At 43.7% G+C, this 23,511-nt stretch overlaps 2 non-coding genes across 2 annotated transcripts; both read left to right on the top strand.

Annotated features, from left to right (window-relative positions):
- Positions 1-10,604: 10,604 nt before the first annotated feature.
- On the top strand, positions 10,605-10,710 carry LOC120095502 (U6 spliceosomal RNA). Its single transcript, XR_015632523.1, has one exon. It is a non-coding gene; the product is annotated as a U6 spliceosomal RNA (small nuclear RNA).
- Positions 10,711-14,194: 3,484 nt separating this feature from the next.
- Trnaw-cca3 (transfer RNA tryptophan (anticodon CCA) 3) lies at positions 14,195-14,266 on the top strand. The gene has a single exon. It is a non-coding gene; the product is annotated as a tRNA-Trp (tRNA).
- Positions 14,267-23,511: the final 9,245 nt, after the last annotated feature.

Raw genomic sequence — 23,511 nt, 5'->3', positions numbered from 1 at the left:
TGGATTAGCCACGTGGAGGTTAAGAAGTGGTCCATAGGAAGCCCAATCCAGGCCCAGTCTCTCCCTCCCTCTCCCTCTCCCTCTCCCTCTCCCTCTCCCTCTCCCTCTCCCTCTCCCTCTCCCTCTCCCTCTCCCTCTCCCTCTCCCTCTCCCTCTCCCTCCCTCCCTCCCTCCCTCCCTCCCTCCCTTCCTCCTGCCTTTGGATCCGGATGCAGAACTCTCAGCTACTCTCCAGCACCATGTCTGTCTGCATGACACCATGCTCTCTGCCATGATGACAATGGACCAAAGATCTGAACCCGCGAAGATCCTGTTGTCACTGGAAGTCAATCATCTGCTAGATGCGTCTATTGAGCCGTTTTCTAAATAATAAGACAGGGAACCCAGCCTAAATCATGCCTGGAAATCAAGTGAGAGTCCACTAATTACCAAATGGATGCTTGCGTGGGAAAGAGAGACAGAGGTCTGAAAAGAGACTCAGAAAGCCCGAAGGCTCCACAGAAGTCCAGAAGACATTCCCAGGCTGCACACCACACCGCATGAAGAGGCCCCATCTGTGATAATCTCCTTTCACTGTATGCTGAGCACTTGGCGTGTGTTACTGCATCTAATGTGCATAAGCACTCTGACAGCAAGGCCTCATTAGTCTGATCTTAAACCACAGACCTAAGACTCCAAGCATTTATCCTGTCTTGTCAAGGTCACACACCAGGCATATTTGTCTGCCTCAACTCTTCTCGTTGAAGGTACCATGGAGGTGCCCCAGTGACACACTTGTTCTTCTAGACCTCCATCAAACACTATCCCACTAGTGGTGGCTTCTTTTCAAGAAGAAGAAGAAGAGGAAGAGGAGGAGGAGGAGGAGAAAGAAGAGGAGGAGGAGAAGGGAGAGGAGGAGGAGGAGGAGAAAGAAGAGGAGGAGGAGAAGGGAGAGGAGGAGGAGGAGGGAGAGGAGGAGGAGGAGGAGGAGGAGGAGGAGGAAGAAGAAGAAGAAGAAGAAGAAGAAGAAGAAGAAGAAGAAGAAGAAGAAGAAGAAGAAGAGGTCCATATAGACTGTGTGTGTGTGTGTGTGTGTGTGTGTGTGTGTGTGTGTGTGTGTGTGTGTCTTTTATTTGGGAACCCAGAACACTGGGGCAGTAGCGGGAACCTGCTGCCGGGTTTTGTTTAATTCGTTTAATTCTACAGCACTGCCTTTTCTCCTGCAGTTAACACAGGGACTCCTGTCAAACCCATAGTTGCTACTGCAGTCAACTTTCCTGATGAACATTAAGTCCAAATGGATCCACCAGGAAAACTACCATAAAATCAAACCAACAGAAAGGGAGTTGGGGAGACTACAAACTGGAAGATGTATGCCCTCCAACACTTGTGTAAAACACAGGAAGGAACAAAAGCCACACAGGACTCAGCCAGCATTCTCTGGAAAAATAAGGAACTTTCAGGATGCAGAGCCTTGCTGGATGACATACAATAGTGGGACAGCCTTTGAGAGTTTATAGTGTGAACCACTTCCTCTTCACTCTCTTGGCTTTCTGTGCAGTGCAAACTGTAAGCAGCCAGTTGCCTGCTCTGGCTACCTCAACCATACCTTCCTTACCATAATAGACTCCCTCTCTGGAACTGTAAGCCAAAATAAACCCTTCCACAAGTCACTTTTGGTCCTGGTATTTTATCACAGCAGCTGCTGCCATGATAAAGTCTCTTTGGCCAACTCCTACTGGGGTTGTCAACCTCTGGTATTGGATTTTTACCCAACCACTTTTATGGGTAAGAAGTCCCCTTTCTACCCATACAGAGTATGACCTTTAACCGTTATCTGCTGTCTTTATTGCTCCCTACCCCCACCCCAGATGTTTTTACATCTTTAAGACACTCAAAGGTTAACACATAAAGAAGCCTTTTTATAGAGAGCTGGCAAGATCTCTGCAGGCTCACCATAATCAATTATCCATTATCCATTATCAAGTATCAGCTGACCTTGGGCAGTAACAGAGATAGTAAAAAAAGAAACATTAGCAAGGTTCAATGCAGGACGAAAATATCCCATCACTTTATCACCTGTTGTATCAAAAGAGCAAAGTCAGGTATAGTGGCACCGTTGGTGATCTTACCTCATCCAGCCCTCCATAAATCACAAGTATTTTCCTTTTCTCCACCTGGCTTCATCCTTGTATGCTTTTGTTCCTATGGACTCAGTGTGCCCTTTCCCACCTCAGATAGTCTCTGAGCTGGCATGACTAAAGCCTAAAGATTACATTCTAGCTTGCGTGCCTGCTACTGGGGCCAGCTTCCTAGTTCTGAAAGGCTTCAGGTTAGCTCTGCGGTGCTCATTTTTCCGTGGACCACACCTGCTTGCTGAAAGTGCCCCAGGAGAGCCAAACAATCCCATCCTTCGTACCCTCCCAGGACAGGATTGACCATCTTTTAACCTGTGTTGCTTGATCAGCTATGTCCTCTGTGAACGCCTCAGGTTTTAAAACTTCCAGAAGCTCAAAAGCACATCATTCATTCGGCTTTCTGGTTTTTCTCTGAGCTCCAAGGTGACACAAATCTTACTGTATTTGCCATTGAGTAACCCAGACAGGCCCCTTTTCTCATTTTGCCCTTCCCTTAACTTCTCTAAATTGCTTTATTGTTTTTATAAGTTCAATTTAGAAGTCAGTCTAGGTCACTTAGATCCACCAAAGCCTATCCTACAACAGAAAGATTGTATCCCATCATATGGCTTAGCAAAGCCAATGAAACCACAGACTAAGTCCAAGGTCTCTGATGAATCAACCTCTGAAATCCCTGGTAAACACACAAATCCATGCACAAATGAAGTTTTCCCAGCACCATTTGTTATAGATGCTATCTTTCCTCCAATTGTATCTATGATCTAGCATAGAGAAAGGCCCATGAGCTGTGATATATATATATATATATATATATATATATATATATATATATATATCAAGGTATTTGGACAGAATGTTCTATAGATGTCTGATAGGTTCAGTTGATCTATGATGTCATTGAATTCCCATATTTCTCAGTTTAGGATAGTAGAGTCTTGTAATCACCTACTACTATTGTTCTGGGTCAATCTGTGACAGCTGGTCGTATTTATTTTATAAAGCTGAGTGCAGCTGTGCTTGTGGCATACAGGGTTAGAGTAGTAATGTCCTCTTGGTGAGTTGTCCCTAATCAGTATGAGCTGATTGTTGTCTTTTCTCACTAACTTTTGTTTGAAGGCTGTTTTGAAAGCCATTAGAACAACTGCTCCTCCTTATATCCCTGTGCCATGTGCTTGGAATATCTTTCCATCCTTCCACCCTAAGGTGGTCATTCTCTTTTACGGCAAAGAACATTTATTAGAAGCAACAAATGCATGGTTCCTGCTTTTTGACCCAATCCCAAGTCTGTGTCTTTTTAATTGTGGAATTTAGACCATTTTACAGTTGTTGTCTCTGAGATCTTGAAAACATCCTTGCAGGCCCTGATTTCTTTTAAAGTTTGTGTTGATCAATCTACTGCTATTCTGATGGGCCTACCTCTGTGTGTGACTTAATGTTTCTTTATTGCCATTTTAAATACATCTTCTCGGGCTGGAGAGATGGCTCAGTGGTTAAGAGCACTGACTGCTCTTCCAGAGGTCCTGAGTTCAAATCCCAGCAACCACATGGTGGCTTGCAACCATCTATAAACTAAATACATCTTCTCTGTCTGGTATATTCAGTGTTTTAGTTTAATATGTTGTAAGGAGGTTCTTTTCTGGTGTTGTCCACTTGGTGTCATAAATGACTTCTGTGTCTGGATTGAGATCTCTTTGCCTAACCATAATATTAATATGGTTCTTTTGAGAATGTTTATTTTTATGTTTTTAGAATAAGAGTCTTCTTCTACAACCCTTCCCCTAATCATTAACTATAACTCTGAGTATGCTCCACTCATTGCTTAATCCCCCAACACACTCAGCTGCTTGTCCCCCAACAGTTATTGAGGCTAAAGGGACTGACTGACATTGATGAGGTACAGCACTCACACGGTGGTAATGCCCAGCAGCTGTGGTTGCTCCAGCAGTTAAGATCTTACTCAGGGAATATAACATAGCATATACACTCACCAGGTGGCCTGGACGTCCGGACTGAGGAACTATTTTCTGAACTATGCACTTCAACTCTACCCCAACTAAGTCCTGCATGGATATTGCAAATGCTTTAACTGAGGAAACGTGGCTGATGATAGACTTTAAAAGAAATAAATCAAGGTGGGAAGAGTAGATGGGAGGGGAAGCGCATAAAGACACAATATGACTACATTGGGAAAAGGTACAAAAGTCTAGTGACACCCGCACCCCAAGATCATCTTCAGGATCCTGGCTCTGTTTAAGTTTAAACAGAGAATGGTCCTGGTTGTAGTCCCTGAGCGGTGTGCCAAAATGGCAGCACCTGTGAAAACAGTCGCAACTCCTCTCCTGCCTCACCCTGTAGCTATCACAGGAGCTGCCCAGGTGGTGGCACCTCCTCTCCAGCTCCTCCTAACAGCTCAGCAGTGTGGCCTGTGACCAGGAAGATCCTTCCTCCTAACACTTGGGCCCAATGCAGGAAAGGAAGGGGGAATGAAAAAAAAGCTACCAATCCCTGAACAGAAAAACCCACCAATCCCTGAGCTTCCCAAACTCAGGACTTGAAATCCTACCAATCCACAATCTGAAAGTCTCTACCACAAAAAGCTCTGTCCCCCACCCCAGCTGTTCAAGCCTTGTTTTTTGTTCAACTCCATGCTGTCCACTCCCAAGAGCAGAGGCAGCCACCCCTGGATTTGTCCCTCTTCTCCCTGGACTCATCCTTCCAATAAATCTCTATCGTGAGATTTGCTGTCTGGTGACACTCTCTTATCAGAAGACACCAAGAAGCAATGAAGAGAGTAAGGGAAGAATGGGGAAAGTGGAGCAAGGCTGAGACTCCTGAGCCGGGGTTATCCTCTCCTGGGAGCTGCATTGCCTCTGCTGAGGAGGCTTCCTCTCAGAGCTGTGTGGTTCCTGGGCCGGATGTCTCAGGATGCCCTTTCACTGGGATACCTTTTCCCCTCAGAGCTATGTGGCTCCTGGGCTTCTGAGTTCCAGGATACCCTTCCATCGGGGCAGGAATACTTAAAACATTGGCCAAGGTGTGGTCCTGCCCATTATCAAAGATCCAGTCTCTTGTAGATGGTGGATGGGTATGTTGTCAGAAGTGAGTGAAATCTCTTTCCTGGATGTAAGTTTCCCTGCTAGCTGGCACCAGACCCCTTGAGCATAATTTCATTCCTGTCAGAAAAATTAAGGAACCAAAAAATGACAGTGTAGATAGTAGGTATCGCCAATTTTTCGATCAAGACGTTCAACAACTCTTCTGGCTTCTGAGACTTTAAGTTATAGGTGGCCTCTCTGCTGTCTGGGTGCCTTTTCCTAAGGTCACTTCTGTGGTCTTGCCTAGTGCTAGACCCGATCGGCCGTGTCCTTTAGACACACATTTTCTAATGTGGTTGTATTTCTTAGATCGCACAGAAGGTTGATAATCATCAGTAAACTAATTGTTCTTAATCTCGAGGATGGTTGAGTGAAGATTCTCGGTGCTGAAGTGCGCGGGTTGCGCAGGTGCACTTGTCTGCCCGCCAGGGCGGCCTTGCAGTGCGGTTGTCGGTTGGGTTTCCGCCCTGCTCAACGAGCGCCCTCTGCGGGGCACGCAGCGGCCGCCAGGTACTTCTGCCTGGGTGCAGGCTGGGTGCGAGTTCCCTTCGTGGGAGCCGGCTCTGGCTGCACGCAGGGCTTGGCCAATCGCGAGCTAGCTTAGCAGATCCGCCCACCACAGAGGCGAGCCTACCGGGCCACCGAAACTGAATGCTGTAGGTTTCACCTGAACCCTCCAGTAAGTAAAACGGAGCTTCGGAGCTGCAGCGCTGCCAAGACCCCAGCACTGCCAGGCCAGAGCCGCGTCGGAGAGGAGGGTGGATAATCCAAGACCAATCTCACCCGAGATGGCTTAGCCTAAGAGCTGCGCTGCATTCCTTCACCGGGCTGGCTGGTTTTAAGACATTTGTCATTCCCTGGCACGATCGTGGAAAAGAATAATGCGCATTGGTTGGAATAATGTGTAGTGATTGGGACACGCTGGACTGGTCCCAGGTACTGTACGTTCTCAGACAGAGCGCGCACCCATCCTTGGTTATTTTTAAATCCGCTGACATGAACCACAAGCGAGGTTTCTCCTTAAGTCTGTTGATAAATGTGCAGTAAATGGAAGAAACGCTTGTAGTTTCTAAAAGGGTTTACCTAATACCCTAATACTATATGTTGGGGACACAAAGGGTAGATGTTCAATCAAACTCAGGTAGGCGAAGACAGAGTGCAGACCTGCAACATTCCAGTTCTCCAGGATTACTGAAGTGTAGTTTTAGTCCATCCGCCTTGTTTGTACAATCTTTAACCCAGCTGTGCCATTTTTTTCCTGGGAACTTCAGCACACAAACAGGCTGGACACTGTCTAGCTGTGTGGCTCGTGCCTCGGTTAAAAGGGGAATAAGATGCTTGCTGTAAGGTGATTAGCACTGGCCACTTATTTTTGCTCTGAGTCAGCTTTAGAGAACTTCTAAAAATTTTGTATATTGGAACAATAATGCCCACCAGATTAATGTAAAGATTAAATGAGAATGTATTTTCAAAGTTGTGTGTGCAATGTCAGACCTACCAGCAGTGGCTACATTTAATAATCTTATGAACCCCAGATCTCCAGGGGGGAAAAAGTTGGATCTGATGTGGCAGGGGCTCTCCCTGTGTCCCCTCAGAGGTCCTCCTGTGACCCCTCACAGAGGTCCCTTGTGTCCCCTCGGAGGTCCTCCTGTGACCCCTCAAGGGAGTCCTGTGTCAGGGTTCCAGCTTGGTAGGTCTGAAGTTCCTAAGGTGGGACTGATTTGCACTGTTTCTCTTCCCTTCATGCCTCCGGGCAGGACAGCCACCCTTTCAGAAAGCAGATCACAGAAGCAAAGATGGCTGCTGTGAGGTTTGCACTTGGACCCCTGGTAAGTCAGGGTCTGCTGGTTCCGGTCTGCTGTGTTGGCTGGAGGGCATGGCTACTATCTGGAATCTTGAAGCTTCTCTGCCTCACCCACACTCAGTTGGAGAATGAGACCAGAGTCAAACTTTTTGACCCATAAAAAATGGGGTCATCACAACAAAAATTATAAAAGGGTGTACTATATGTTGGGGACACAAAGGTCCACGTACCCACAGAGCACTAGGGAACCAGGAATGTTAAACACACTGGGACGTCTCCTCAATGGAGGAGATTAAAACCTGTTTTCCCACCCAGAAGTCTTGGAGTGGTTATTGTCGACATCTGGTGACCTTTTTGCTATTTGTGGTGACCTGATTTCTCCATGTTCTAATAATCAAAATGTATGGTGTTTTCAACAATGGGGTCTTACTGTCAAGTTTTTTGGGGCAACCAAGAGCAGTGGCAATAGCATACATTGTTAGGAGGGTGTCTCCAGGGCCCTCAGACAACAACTCAAAGAGATACCTCACACCTGGCACAGGGATTCTTATTAGCAACCTGTTCAAGGAGCATTGTCCCCTATGTAGGATAATTCTAGTTAAACTCATCTCAGTGCATATGTATAAATATATGTATATATTTACATAGATGCATATGAAGATATATGCATATATATACATACATAGAGAAAGATGTTATAAAATGGAAGGTTTTTATATGTAGCTTGTTTTTCTTTTTTTTTTTTAATTTTTTTTTTTCCGGAGCTGGGGACCGATCCCAGGGCCTTGCGCTTCCTAGGCAAGCGCTCTACCACTGAGCCAAATCCCCAACCCCGCTTGTTTTTTGAGATAGGGTCTCTCACTGAATCTGTAGCTAAACAACTGGGTTGGTTGGCTTGCTAGTGAGCCCTAGGGACCCTCTTATCTCTGCCTCACTGTCCCAGCACTGGGACTGCACACAGGCCATCTTCTTTACATGGACTCTGGGGATCAGAACTCAAGTTTCCATTCTCACACAGCAACTACTTAATCCTTGAGCCTCCTTGGCCTTTGAATGTTTTTTCTTAAGTGTGTGTGTGTGTGTGTGTGTGTGTGTGTGTGTGTGTGTGTGTTTTCCTGCATGTATGTTTATGCACATTGAATGTCAGCACCTCAAGAAGGGTGGAAGAGAGTATTGAATTCCCCTGGAACTGGAGTTACATATGGTTGTAAGCTTCCTTGTGGGCTGTAGGTCCTCTGGAAAAGCAACTGTAAATGTAACTTTTATTCCCATGATATCATCCATCTGCTAACCTAGGTCTAGTCCTGGAAGCTTCTAGCCTCTGTACCATCTTATGTAGGCTTAGAATGTTTTCAGCCTCTGAGACTCACTGCTGAATAAACTCATCCTTTCTTGTTCTTTCTGAACTCTGTGGGCTGGTTTAACAAAAGATCCACCAGAGAGGAGCTCAGCTAACAGAGAACAGTGAAGCATTCAAACAGTGCCCAAGAAGAAACTTGTGAGCTGTGTTGAATAACTATAGGGAAATTGTTGGTAGAAACGGATTAGATTCCCTACACTGAATTAAAAGTTCTAAATATGAATGTTAGAATTTAATTGTATTCTTAGAAGTTCTAAGAAAAGTCACACTAGATTAAAAATAGACAACTGAAAAAGAGTTCCTCCATGGTTCATACTTCATACAGACTAAAGTCTTTATATATTTCACCTGTGTTTCGATGGGTTCGCCTTTTCTTACAAATCTAGAGTTGCCTCGTGTATTTTTTTCTGTATGGCTCTTTTGTTGTGTGTAGCAAATGTTTCTCTTAATTTAACATTAGTTTTTATATTTTCTTTTTTTATCATATGGAAATTTATTTTCAATTTTAAAAAGTTAAATTTACATTGGCTGTACCTTTGACTCCATGAAATCTCAATTATACAATATTAAATATATTTTCAAAAGAGAACAAAGAGAGATACAAAACATCAGAGATATGTAACAATAAAATAAATAGTTATGAACAAATTCTAGTCAAGTTATATTTGTATTTTCATGTAGTAAAGTCACAACATTTTAATTTTTATAGTGAAATATTTTATCTTCTTAGGCTCATGACTTTTTTTATTAGATGGGCTACTGTCGGCGCCAGCACCGACACGGTACCGAGAATCGGGCGAAAGCCTGAGGGATGAAAGAAGCACACACACACAGGTTATTCGTGTCAAGCCAGAAGAGGAAGAGAGCTTCTGGTTTCTTTATTGACCAAACTATATATCCAAAGAACACCACTTAGCAGGTATCTGTCAAGCACAGTGGGGAACCCTGGCTGAGACTTCAAAACAAAGGACCGACTATGTGGCCTGAATAAATTAGGGAAATAACCAGGAAGGCCAGCCTAATTCTGACTCAGGTGAGAAGTACCTGGCCAGACTGCTCCCAGTAGGGGACAAAAGGCTTCCACATGCAAGGGCAGGGCTCAGCAGGGGTCAAACCTTGCTAGAGACCCAGAAGGGTCTTGTTCAGGCTGACAACATTTTGTGAATGTAAACTTCTTGTGCCGAAAATATCAGGGAGAGGCTTTTGATGCTACAATCTAAGACTAAGGCCAGACAGTGACAAAGCAACCAGGCCCAAATCCAATACGGCTCCCACAGGCTACCTTTGGTCCCTAAGTGATACATAATCTAAATTTTGTTTGGAAATGTTTGATAACTTAGTGTTTACATTTAAGTCTTTAACGCATCTAGACTGAATGTCTCCTAAATGGGATTCCATATGACTGTGGCCTATGAGAAGATTTTAACCTAATTAGCAGTCAGGGGAAGTGCAAATATAAGCTAATGAACTGCAACTTCTGCTTCTAGAGTTGGCAAAACTTGGCCTTTCTTTGGGGGTAGGCTTTAGGGAAGCCATGTGCTCTTACTTAAAGACTGTGCAGCATACGCTTCCACTAGCAACCCAGCAATTACGGTCTAGTTAAATTACCCATTCTCACCTGGGACCCTGATCCTTAGAAATAAAGCATCACCAGGCTTAAGATTACAAATAGGTAAAGATCTTTGTTGTTGAACCATTGTTTTGGTAAGGCAGAAAAGAAGTCAGAATTAGAAGTGGCCAATTAAAAGGATAATTCAGAACAGTAGAAGTAACTTTTAATATACAGATAGGCTAACTTCAAGATTTCCCCCCTAATTTTTATGAATAATGTCTTGTTATAATAAATGTATGCACAAATTTAATTTTGGTTAAATTATCACATGTACTCACACAAGTGATTACATGAAAACATATGCAGAAGAAGGCATGTCAGGCCATAAGTATTAGTGACCTTGAGGGGAGACAGAAAAGGAGAAAGGACCAACAAACAGGTGAAGGGACTATAAACATAGGAAAACGTGAATGCCGCAAACATAACACGTATGTTATAAACTAACCGTGATGTTGGTACTTCTGTGAATTTTTGAGACAGATGAATGGTCTTTAAAACCTTAGTGGTTACAGAGTAACCCGACTGTAAGGTATTACTTAACTTTTCTGTGGTTTTCTGCACCTTTAAAGTGCTCTCTGCAATGAACATGTGATGTTTACATAAGAAAACAACTCTCGTGCTGGCTTCGGCAGCACATATACTAAAACTGGAACGATACAGAGAAGACCAGCATGGCCCCTGCGCAAGGATGACACGAAATTCGTGAAGCGCTCCTTATTTTTGAAGGCAGAGATATGGCAAACAGGAATGGCGATTTGGGGTACATGGGGTGTTCAGCAAAGACCAAAGATGAAGTGAGAGAGGTTTTTGAGGTGGCCACGCAAGCTAGATGCAGGAAGAGAAAGTCTGAGCGCCTCATCTTGAAAAGCCTCGTGACACGCAGCCTCACGCGGTTAATTTGAAGTGCTCTTTATTAATCTTAGTGTGTGATAACTGGCCTTTTCATGTATCTGTAATTTACCTAAGACGACAAATGAGAAGTCATCTTGCTACTAGTATTTAGAAGCCAATCCTGATTATTAATAATATCCAACCTGTCTGACCAGCCAGGGTCCTTCCATCACTGCTCTAACACCCTCTCTGCACTCCACCTGACACCAGGTGCTAATTCAAAGAATTTTAACTTCTTCCTTCTTTCTAGAAAGAGAAACAGTTGGTAACTTTCGTGAACTAGGCTGTAACTACTTTATAACTAACATGTCTGTCAGCTGCAAGGAACTCTGGTGAGTCGCTACCTCAGAGCTTTACTCCTTAACAGATTCCATTGGCAGAGCCCTGGGGTGAGCACCCAGTGTTTGGAAACTTGATCAGCCAGAAAGGCCCAAGTTCACGCAGCTGTGACAGAGTTACAGTTCTGAACAGGTAAGACTGATTATTAGCAAACACAAGGCACAGCCTCTCCCAGGGAAGGAAGGGTCTGCAAAAGAGAGAGAGGTGAACAGCATTCTTACAGGAGTTGGCAAAGGGCTTGGGTAAGGGAGGTTGATACAGCAGTAAAGGGGACCTTAGTCCAGATCTAGCAAAGTTTGTTCAGAGATGTTCCAGCAGTCAGTAATTATGAAACACACACCTGTTTGCACACATAATCATTCACATCTGCACACGCACATGTTAAAGTATGATATACATACACACAAGCATGTAGCTAAGGAAAGCCAAGTATCTCACTGTCAAAGAGAAATCATAGTCCAGGAAAAACGGAATCAAGCTGCACTGTAATGAGGACACCTCATACCCAGATACACCGTAATCCATCAACCGGAAACAGCATTCTCTGGAGAAATGGAGTGCAAATAATGTGCCATAGGGCTGGGGCAGGGAGAGCACAGAATGAGATTGGAAGGTCCTGTCCTATTAGCAAGTGTCAACCGGTTAGAGGAGCCCTTCCCAGACGCCACTGCGTTGCCTGCTGACTGACAGCACTGTGCCTCCCACTCCTGACCAGCAAAGCAGGAGAGGTAGCGTAGGAACTCTGGGGGCCATTGCTTGAGCAAAGTAGACTCCTGCAAGCCAACCCAGGCAAAGCACCCAGGAACAAGTGGCTTTAAAAGCTGCTTGCACGGGGGTTGGGGATTTAGCTCAGTGGTAGAGCGCTTGCCTAGCAAGCGCAAGGCCCTGGGTTCAGTCCTCAGCTCCAAAAAAAAGAAAAAAAAAAAGCTGCTTGCACAAATGCACCCTTCGCCTACAGAAGGAATCAGCATTGGGGGCCAGGCACTGTGGCAGTCCTTGAAATGAGATGGTCCCACATGTCCACTAAACTTTGGTTCACAGTCTGGCCTTCCACTGTCCACTGTGAGAGGCCACTCAAGACTTGAAAGTCACTTTTTCTTCCAGAGTGCCGCCAGTGGTGCCATGTGGGAGGCAAGGAAGGCCAGATCCATTGGCCTTTTGGAAGACACTTTCTGTTGTTAATGTGTTACAACTTAAACACTTTCTGTTAAATGTGTTACAAGCATGGCATAGGGCATCCTCCTGTGTGGGAAAACTGCTTTAGAGTCTATTCCAATGGGAAACATTTTGCACACACAATCCAAAAACTTCTATTCTTCTTCACTCTCATTGGTAGTTCTGAATATTAGGGTATGTCTCCTGACAGGATCAAAAACTACTAACATACGTATATACAATTTCAAGTGGAAAAATTGGAGGCAGGAATCAAGTACGGGTTGCTTTGCATTTTCCTTTGTCTGTGCAAGTCAGTGTTTTACTGAGCCAACTTTAACAGCTCAACTTTAAGACCATTGTAAACAAACCTTCCTGGACTACCAGCATTTACATCAGAAAAGGGAAATAAAGTTTCTTATGGGCAGCAGCAAGCAGGTGTTTGTGGCATTTTAACCACACAGTGAACTCCATCTGCTGGCTGCTTTTCTGGATTGTCTACAAGTGAGCACAGTTGCTAATGTCTGTCTTTCCTGCATTGAGATGATGAGATTTTACTGCTGTGGCATCAGAAATGCAGAAGATACTCACCCCTAAGAAGAAGAATGTTCAGGATTGGGGTAAGCTTTTGTATCCGTCTCTGTTGCCAAAGGGAATACATTAGTAGATGTTAATGAGAAGAGACAGCATGTAGTTAAAGGCAGATTAAACTGTGTTGAGGTGTACTTGGGTTAAATGCTCAAAGACTAAATCGCTTACTGTGCAGGAAACTTAAAGTGTAACTTTAGAATAGAAAAGGATATCAAGAACACAAAACACATCGAGAACGTTTTTTAGGCAGAAGGTTGTAGTGTATCAGAAGTACAAGGGCCCACCTGAAGGATTTATAATGGCTGAAGTTAAAAACATTTTAACAACAAAACAAAGAACAACATTATATAAATTAACAATATCCATGTGTCTGTATGGTGCAAACAAATAATTAAGTACATGTGTAAATAAGAAAAACCAGCTTTCTCTCAAAGGAGTAATACAACAGGAAGTGTAGATGAAAATCACCATTAGTCAAACGTGGATACTGCGATCAGTGGCTGCAAGGGTGAGAAGAAATATGTATGCATGGTTGGTAGTATGCCTCATCCCTGGGCATATTGTTTTATTATTTTAAAAGGAAGAATAGCTTTACAATGAAGAAACTCGTCGGCCCTCTTATAGATCTAAGTATAGAACCTATTAACAGCGTGCAGCCGCTTCCCCTTGGATGCTGAAAAGGGCGCCATTCCGTTAAGGGATGAGGAGGGGACGGTGTGAAGAAAAAGAGACGGATAGTAAACCTCCCGAAGATTAAAAGTGAGCTGCGTATCACATAAAACCACCGCGTTTATGGGTGCACCTGTGATGATAAACCAGCAGGTCCGGAGAAGAGGCAGCGCCTGGCGCCTGGCGGGCAAGGCTCTGGCTGACTGCAGGGCTGGCTCCGCCCCTTCATCTGGCTGCTGGCGTCGGAACCCTATGGGCGGTGTGTGTGGTTGCTAGTTTTTATGATGCTAGCCTTTCCCATGATGTCCAATTTTCAATACGTGTAAGTTTTATAGTTAGAGAAGGAAGGGGGGGAGGAATGCACAATTCCGTTCTTGAGCATGTGAGTATGACCTAGGGGTGGGTTTTTCTTCCTCCCCGCCCTGGGGACAGGACCCGCCTGAGGGCTGGGCTCGCCCGCTACGTAGCTTTGGGAACTCCGCGCGCCAACGGTCCAGGAGAAGGAGCAGAGGAAGTTGCCAGGATGCTGGAGCCTTAGAAAATCAAAATTCATTCTGTATCAGCGACCTCGTGGCGCAATGGTAGCGCGTCTGACTCCAGATCAGAAGGTTGCGTGTTCAAATCACGTCGGGGTCATGAATACCTGTTTTCCCATGTGAGCTAGAAGGGCCAAAGCCCTGGCATTTTCAAATATACAGACATGACTTACCCAATTCTTCTCTATGCTGACAAGAAACTCGGCCATTTATATGAAAATCGCCCCAGCATTGAGATCAGAAATTAAGCAAAGAGCCAAATCAATCAGATGATCAAATGGAAGCTGGAAATGTAAGCTCGCTGTAGTTTATACCAGCGTGCTTGTATAAGAATATTTAAATATGTAGAGGAACAATAGAATGAAGAATTCCGTTTTAAACCCTCAGAGTTTTGTTTGGTTGGCTGATTAATTTTGATCCAGGTGTTGGAGACTTCGCTACAGGACTTCACACTCCATTTTTAAGCCGAGGTTGGGGTGACCAAAAATTTTCGCTGAAGTCCTTTGCTCACACACTTCAAGCTCTGGAGGACAGCAGAGACTTAAAACCCAGGAATGAGAGAAATTAAAATTCTTATAAATGAATTGTTTCACTCAGCTGGTTTAGGAAGGTTTTCCGGAATATTTCGAATGCTGCTGGTTTCTTTTACCGTTCTAAGTAGCAGAATTTAAATGGATTCTAAGCCATGGTCTCCCTGATGAAGACAGGAAATGCCTGGACACTCATTCATAGCTCCTTCTTGTTTAACTCACTGCCCAACACGAACTCTAAAGTCATTAGATTCTTCAACCTTTCAAATTTTTATAGTCAAGGAATCTCTTTTTTAGCATTATATCCTAAGAATCAATTCTGTGAAAACACTTTATTTTAAATGTCTACTGTTCAAGGTTGTAAATTGATAAACGTTCCCCTTCCCATATGAATAAATAAGGTTTTAAAAGATCTACCTGTCAGGTAATACTCTATCCTTGCAACATCCTTATCATTACAAAGGCAGAATTTGCTGGGAACTTCTGTGTGTGAGTGCGTGTGGGCACGCGTGTGTGTAGATTTTTCAGTGATCAATTTTAAACACTAACTCATCTTATTTAAAATTAGCAAGAATTTGTCTTCCCATTATACAAAGATCAAAATAATCATACTTTTTATAAAAACCAATGCAAAAGTGTTTTTCTGAAAAAGAAAAAAGGGGAAGAAAAAGAAAACAATTTTTTTAGTGTGTGTGTGTGTGTGTGTGTGTGTGTGTGTACTGACACAAATTAGTGAGCTTCATCACAATAAGGGGTTAACTTCATTAAAAAACAACGACAACAGCAATAATGTATTTAGTCATAGCCACGGAGGCTAAAAGTCCAAACCGTATAGTAGGAGCTTTGAGAAAGGCTCCAAGGCCTGCGATAGAATCCTATGTGGGAGAAAGAGTCCAGTCTTGAGCACTAAGATCAGAGAGAGAGCAAGAGAGACAGGCTTACTCCTTTCATGACAACTATCCAGGGCTTGTAGGACAATTTCCCATCTCCAGTGACTAGTGAACCTCATCATGGCCACTTCTAAGGTGCTGCCCCCTCGGAACACACCAAGCAGAGGAAGAGGTACCCCAGGCAGGAACACTTTTCAAATGACTCCCTCATATCTCTGAGTCAGTGCAGCCACCTCAGCAGGTGTCCATTTAGTGGATAGTCTTATATTTCTTTGTTACAAAGGATCTTTACCTTCCAGATTTTCTTGAAGAAAAAAAGCTAATGAGTATTTCCAAGTCTTAAGGTTTGGAACATGGTCTGTAGAGGGCCAACTTGCAGTCTGGCACCGCCCTCTAGTGGCTACATGAGAAAAATGACATGAACCCTGGGTGTGCCAATCGCTTTAATAATAAACAGAGCCAGCATATGGGTCCATCTTATCCAGGCCTGTAAGATTCGATGATTTAGAAATGTCTTCTAGAAGAAGCTTCTGTTTGTGCACATCACACTCTGAAAGATGGGGCTGCTTCCAAAGTAGTCTATCAGAGTGAACATTTAAGAACCGGAGTCAAGGCCTGGATCACATGATTGGCAGAGCCTGAGCCCAGAAACTCTTGAGATTGCCTGTGTGTGATCATGCTTTGTAATGCTTGTCGCATTCTGCTCTAGGCAGGCGATAAACCAATCTCCCAGGTGCAAGGTATCCCTGGAGCCACTCGTGCCGCTAGCAGGAGGCTACAGCCCACTGTTCTGTTTTTCCAGAAAAAGCTCAAAAAAAAAAAAAAAGAAAATCAAAATAAACAAGCAAAAGGCAGAAGGAAGGAAGGAAGAAACAAACAAAGAAACAAATAAAAGCCACAAACACATAGCACTGAGCTCATTTTGTGTTAGCCAGTTAATTTCTCCTGGGCACAGTACCCAGTGATGCTTCCCTGAAGAATACTGGTTGTCCCTTTGCCAGTGGATGTTGATTGTATATAACTTCCCAGCTAAAAAGTGAGTCCTGTCAATGTCTCCCTCTCCATGCTAGCACATGGTCTAGCTTGAACCTGTGTGTGCTGTCTTTGTGAGCTCATATGTGCATCGGCCCTGCTGTATCGGGAAAGATTGTTACGCTGTCTTGCTCTCCGACCAGAGGATGCCTGGAGATCTGCCCTGGCTGCATTGAGATAGAGGATCCAGAGGAAGGAACCGCCACAATCCCATGCCGCCTGACGCACGCTGAACGAGGGATTGATTAGGAGACTGCCTGTGAGCCCCTCTGCAACTTGCTTCTGAGTCAGGTACCCCGTGTGCGTGTGTGTTGTGGAGTGATGCTTGTCATCGTAGTGAATAAACTTTGAGATTGAAGTTTCTGGACTGCCTCTCCTTCCCAGCCTTAAGCTGGGCATGACTGGCGTAGTCGACAGGATTCCACCTTCAAGGTGGGATCCCAAGAAGGAAACTGGACCCTCTAAGAACCATGCTAGTCCTGATTATTTTAAATTCCACCAAATTGGCAGCAAGCCTCTGGTCGTACAAAATTAATCGCAGCCCAGGAACAGAGCTAGGCAGAGCTCTAAGGGAGGTAGTGAAAGAAAGGACCACCCCACCACCCCCAAAGCCAAGTGCTGCTGAAGCTAGGAAGAACCAAGGGGAGGGATCCCATCACTAGACCACACCACCTTAATGCCAACTGCTCCCTACTTAGTAGGAAGAGCAGAAGGAAACCCACGAGAGACTGGCTTGTGGGCCAAACACCTGCTGAGAAGGGCGGATAGATTATTGGAAAAAGTAATAAGAAACCCACTCCAAATTAACTTCGGGTAGAGTATAAAAAAATAAACTATTGGGGGTTGGGAATTTAGCTCAGTGGTAGAGCGCTTGCCTAGCAAGTGCAAGGCCCTGGGTTCAGTCCCCAGCTCCGAAAAAAAAGAAAAAAAAATAAACTATTAAAGTGCACATATATTAACACCAGAATGAAGAAACTATTTAGTGGCTTCAAAGTCATGAAAGTGAGCCCAGATGCCACGGATCCCACAGAGAGGAAATGGCTTGGAACAAAGAATAAGGTCAAAGGAAAGCTGGGTTGAAGAAAGTGAAGATTGGGGCGCCTCTAACAAATCCACAAGGAGTAGACCACTGCTAGGGCATGCAGCTGGTAAAGAAGTTCCTGCTGTACTGAGGAGAACCATATTGTTCATCGTTACAGACTAATGTGCAAAGAGCTGACCGCTCAGGTAAGAATGGGGGTGAACAATCCCTTTAAAGATGCTCTCCTAACCCAGGGCCCAGGCAAGCCAGCCACATCCCCCCCAGTGACATCTCCCAAGGTTAACACACCTACAAGATTCACAGGACTTGGTAACAATGAGGAGGAGCAGCTCGAGCAACAAATAGAAATGAGGCCATGCACTCCTCAAGAACTAAGTCAGTTGAGACAAGAGCGTGCCCGGAATGGAATGAAGGCTGCATCCCATATGATAAAGCTCTGGGGGAAAGGTGCAGACTCAGTCATGCTGTCAGAATTAGAGATGAGGAAAATTGAGGACACAGTAGAGAATCCAGCAGTGCGTGAACTTTAGAGTAAGTCCTGGACACTGCTTGAGGCTCTGTATTGCGTCTCCTGGGCTGGATAACGGCACTGGAGGTAACTTCCATCGTTAGACCTTACGCAATTTGAAGCAGCAGCAAAATGGAACACTTTCCAAGAGGCCCTTCAGCTAGTGAGAAAACTAGGAGTACTGTGGTTCATACATGATGAAGTAGCTATACCACAGGCTGCCGCATTTACACCACAATTCAAAAGAATTTTCATTAAGGAGGTACCACCACACGTGAGAATTAATTTGGCAGGACCACTTCAAAGTTGCAGAACCGTCTCTAAGGTAATTGGATACAGGGAGTTAGACCAAGAAAAAGTAGTAACACTAAATATAAGGAGAAAGCCATTTAAATTAAGGAGAACAGCCAGATTTTTCACACCACTCACAAACATTAGACCCTTTGGCAGAAAACCTGGAATGCCGTTTATAACCAGAGCCCCACAGAGGTGTACAGCAAATAGGAATTTTGGAAGGAAGAAATGTAAGCCTTTTTTAGGGAACAGAGGGCCACCACAAAGGTGGCCACCAGTACGAAGAAACGGTCAGTGCCCAATTTTGAGAGAGCAAACACATATATCTTTTAACAGGAATCAAGTCAGGTGCCAATAAGACTATATATTACGTTGCCCCTAAGAATTAAGAATAAAACGATGTTAGATGGCTAATTGACACAGGCAATAATGTTAATATATAATAATATATTATATATTATAATAGCTTACTCTCTGCCCCTTCTTTCCCCCTCCCTCTCTCTCTCTATCTCTCTCTCTCTCTCTCTCTGCCTCCACTCCCTTCCCAACTCCTCTTTCCATGCCCTAAATAAACTATTCTATACTAATATATAAACACTATTATGCACGGGGTGGCAGGAGAATCCATAGTACCAGTATATAAGATAGAATTAATGGTGTCTGACAAAATAATTCCCTTGGGTTTTGCATGTTGCAGTGCACCAGAAAGTATTTTAGGCTTCCCAACAATTTTTAAATTTTTTCCTGATTTTCTAATTTTAAAAAGATTGCCAAAGTAAAACGTAATCTAGCAGAAGTAAAAATAGAACCTATAAGACTACCAACAAGTAGACCCTCGTTTATGCCACAATACCTAACTCAGGAGGAAGTGGGGAAATATCCAAAGCCGTTGAAACCCTACTAAAGGAAGGAGTGATTAAACCAACTCAGTTTCCATTTCAACAGTCCAATCTGGCCAGTTTTAAAACCAAATGGTAAATGAGGAATGGCAGTAGGTTATAGGAGAATTAATGAATCGTCCTCTAAACTACCAGGACGATTACCAGATGTAGAAGATATTTTCATGAGAATTAAGAAACCAGCACTGGTGTGGAGAGATGGCTCAGTGGTTTAGAGCACTGACTGCTTTTCCAGAGGTCCTGAGTTCAATTCCCAGCAACCACATGGTGGCTCACAGCCATCCGTAATGGGCTCTGATGCCCTCTTCTGGTGTGTCTGAAGACAGCTACAGTGTACTCACATACATATAAAATAAATAAATATTTAAAAAGAAAAGAAAGAAAGCACCACCAAAATGGCTGGCAGCTATAGATCTGTCAGACATGTTCCTTGGCATACCCCTGCATCCGCAAAGCAGAGGATACATCACATTCACTTGGCAAGGAAGACAGTGCCAAGTTTTTTAGACTACACAAGGACACATAAACAACCTAATAATTGCCCATAATGTTCTCAGACAGTCACTGGATAAGGTCATGCCAGTACCTAACTGTACTATATATGTGTTATGTTGATGACCTTTCAATAATAAGACAAGAAAAGGAAAAAACAGTAGACCAAACCAAAGTATCGAGAGATGATGGTTGGTCTGTCAATAGGGATAAGGATCGGGACCAGTTACAAAGGTCATGATCTTGGGTATAATGTGGTCCACTACAAGACTAGAAATACCTACAGAAGTCATAAGTAAATTAGAACAGCTTAAAACACCAACTAATCAAACAGAGGTAGAACATCTCATAGGACAATTTTGATGTTGGAGACAACACCCACCATGCTTATGACTCATTCTGCAACCTTTGTAGAATATTACGAGGAAAGTAAACTATTTTATTTGGGATAAACCCCAAGAACAAGCTGTGAAAACAGTGCTAGAATATATAAAGGAATACTCTAAGCTACAATACATCCAACCAGATGATCTAGTATATCATGGTTTAAATATGCTTAGCCCAGGGAGTGGCACTATTTGGAGGTGTGGCCTTGATGGAATGGATGTGTCACTGTGGACGTAGGCTTTAAGACCCTCATTCTAGTCTCCCATTAGCAGCCTTCAGATGAAGGTGTTGAATTCTCAGCTCCTCCTGCACCATGCCTGCCTGGATGCTGCCACACTCTTGCCTTGATGATAATGGACTGAACCTCTGAACCTGTAAGCCAGCCCCAATTAAATGTTGTCCTTATAAGAGTTGCCTTGGTCATGGGGTCTGTTCGTAGCAGTAAAACCATAACTTAGACTTAGTATCTTTAGACATAGTGTACGTAAAACAGTATGGACACTGGAATATCTTTCCCCCAAAAAATGGTAGAGAATGGCCAGTAGGCTTCTGTTGTAAAAGCTTCCCATGATCGGAAAACGAATTCTCTCTATTTGAGAAAATAATTTGAACAGCATGCAAGGTCTTAAAATTTTTGCCACAACATGCTGCAGAACAAGCAAGTAATACTCAGGACCACCATCCTGATCCTAGACTGGATCAAGGCACCAGAGGAAGCATGGGCTGGTCTACCCATGGAAGGGAAAGTCCTACAGTGGAAATGGTATTCAGTGGAGCTCCTTCACTCTGGTACCCCGTCTGCAAAGGGGTCAGTGCCAAAGGCATCAGAGTTGATGCTTCAGACTGACGGCCCTATGACTCCACATGGATTAGCAATCATCCCAAGTGCCTCCCCAGAAACAAGCACCACCATGACACTGGGGACAGGGGATTACCAGCCTTCCCTGGTTAATGCCTGGTTTATGGATGGTTTCACAACCAGTAAAAAGAGCAAGGTCTGACGATGTAGAATCAACCATACAGCCCACAACCACAATAAATCCTCACAAACCAATGGATGGGACATACTGCTTGAATATACCTGTTCAACCCTCGCCCCTGTTATCGGGGATGCTGCCTTTGTCCAAGCTGTGTGGAAACAGATGCCCCAAATGCTTGAAAGCAAAATTAGATGAAACCTTTAAGATAGGAATGGAGCATAACAGATTGGCTAGGTGTAGCAGAATTCCCTAATTTACCCTGATATGGCAACCTAACGCCATACAATGAACCATCCTGGGACTACGCTATTAGAACTAAAAAATTCACCGACCTAAAACAAGGGTGGGAAACAATGACATGGGGCATACATTATAGACAGCCATGAGGGCTTACTGATCCCAGCCAGGGACAGCAGTGACACCCCGGAGAAAACCCAATCTTGCACATATAGTATACTACAACACGTATGTGCTACCTGGTAAGGAGTAGGAGACAACACGGCAAAGACACAGACCCCCAGTAGAGCTTATAGTTGTCTGAGCAAAACTTCAATAGCACAGAAAAGTTCGGATGAAACATTAAGAACAAAATAAGGGGGGCTGGGGATTTAGCTCAGTGGTAGAGCACTTGCCTAGGAAGCACAAGGCCCTGGGTTCGGTCCCCAGCTCCGAAAAAAAGAACCAAAAAAAAAAAAAAAAAGAACAAAATAAGGCCTTCAGCGATATCATATAATTGATAAATAGAATATCTCAGTACTATCTGGATACCAATAAGGGCGATACCATTCAAGCTTGATACTTACAATAAAACTGACACATAGAGAATAGCAAACATAGCAGGATCCTAGCAAAGCGTTACCCTTCTATAGGAGGACTTAATGGGCAATCACATAGTCCTCATGCTTGCTGATGAGCACCAAGGTAATGAGACCTTTTGGGACACAGGTAATAGAATGAAGTCCTATAGTGAGTTGAGATCAATCTGTGATATAGTACTAGACACCCAAAGGCTAGATTTCCCAATACCGTGGGACATTAAAGTAAATGATAGTACAAAAACTATACCAGACAAAAATGTTACCATATTTCCAGAGACACAGCAAATACCAGCCTTCAGATTTTCAGGGTGGACACAGGTGCAATATGTTAAACCACATATTATCCTACAAAACGTACAAATGGTAGGCACACCACGGGAATTAAAGGATTAGAGATTATTGTACTCCATTCCAGCGATACAGAATCAGACAGTGCAATGGCGGAAAACTTGGGATTTAGATACGAAGGGTGTTTCAAAAATTAAACATGATAGCTTATCATATTATTTTCATTATTAACTCCCCAATCCACAATATAAAGAATGGATGATGTTGGATTGGACAGCCCACAAACCTAAGGCAAACCTAAGTGTAAAAAACCCACAAACCTAAGTGTAAAAAAAATATGATTGGGGAACCATGGGATATAATTTATTATTTTCCCATGACCAGGAAATTGTGACACAATTCAGAACACTCAAATATACCATGTATGGTAGACAGAGGTAACATAAAATGTAATTATACTTTGCAGATCAAATTTAAAAGAACCCACTATCCTACAGGATAAATTATTCCACCACCAGGTAAACCAAAACTGAAACAGCTCCGTTTATTGAACCAGACACGGCATTGCCAGCACAAGTCATCCTCTTGCCAAGAATTAGGCCCATCCAGTTAAAAATTAATTTAGTGACACCACGATGGCCCAAAACATATTGATCGGATAGATTTTCTTATGAGCTACAATATTTCACACTGAATAAATTTGGAATAAACCCCCCTACAAGCATTAGCAGTGGGAGCTTTTGTGGCTGGAGCAATCCTAGGAGGATGAAGGAGTGTAGCAGCGGCCATTGTTCAACGTATTAAAGCGAACTCTATCATATAAAAAAAAAATCAATGCAGACACAGTCAAAGCATTACATGCAGCATGGCAGCCAACTGATGCATTACACATGATAGTTAATGCCATGGAAACTGAGACACTGGTATTCCAGGAAGCATACAGCCAGGAATACAATACGAGCTTAAATCTCATTACTGCTAATCATAACCTGATTATGTGCCAAATTTATAAATCTAACGTAGGAAGTATAACTAGAGAGTTAGACGTGTTGCTTACAACAGGAATGGACAGACGAGCCCCGGAATTTCAAACTATTCTGGGCCCTGAAAGAATGTCTTGGGGTTGGGGATTTAGCTCAGCGGTAGAGCACTTGCCTAGCAAGCGCAAGGCCCTGGGTTCGGTCC

This window comes from Rattus norvegicus, chromosome 10 (assembly GCF_021556685.1).
Source record: "Rattus norvegicus strain SHRSP/BbbUtx chromosome 10, alternate assembly SHRSP_T2T, whole genome shotgun sequence".
Lineage (NCBI taxonomy): Eukaryota > Metazoa > Chordata > Mammalia > Rodentia > Muridae > Rattus > Rattus norvegicus.
Note: the sequence above shows the minus strand (reverse complement) of the source record. Positions and strands in the feature narration are given on the sequence as shown.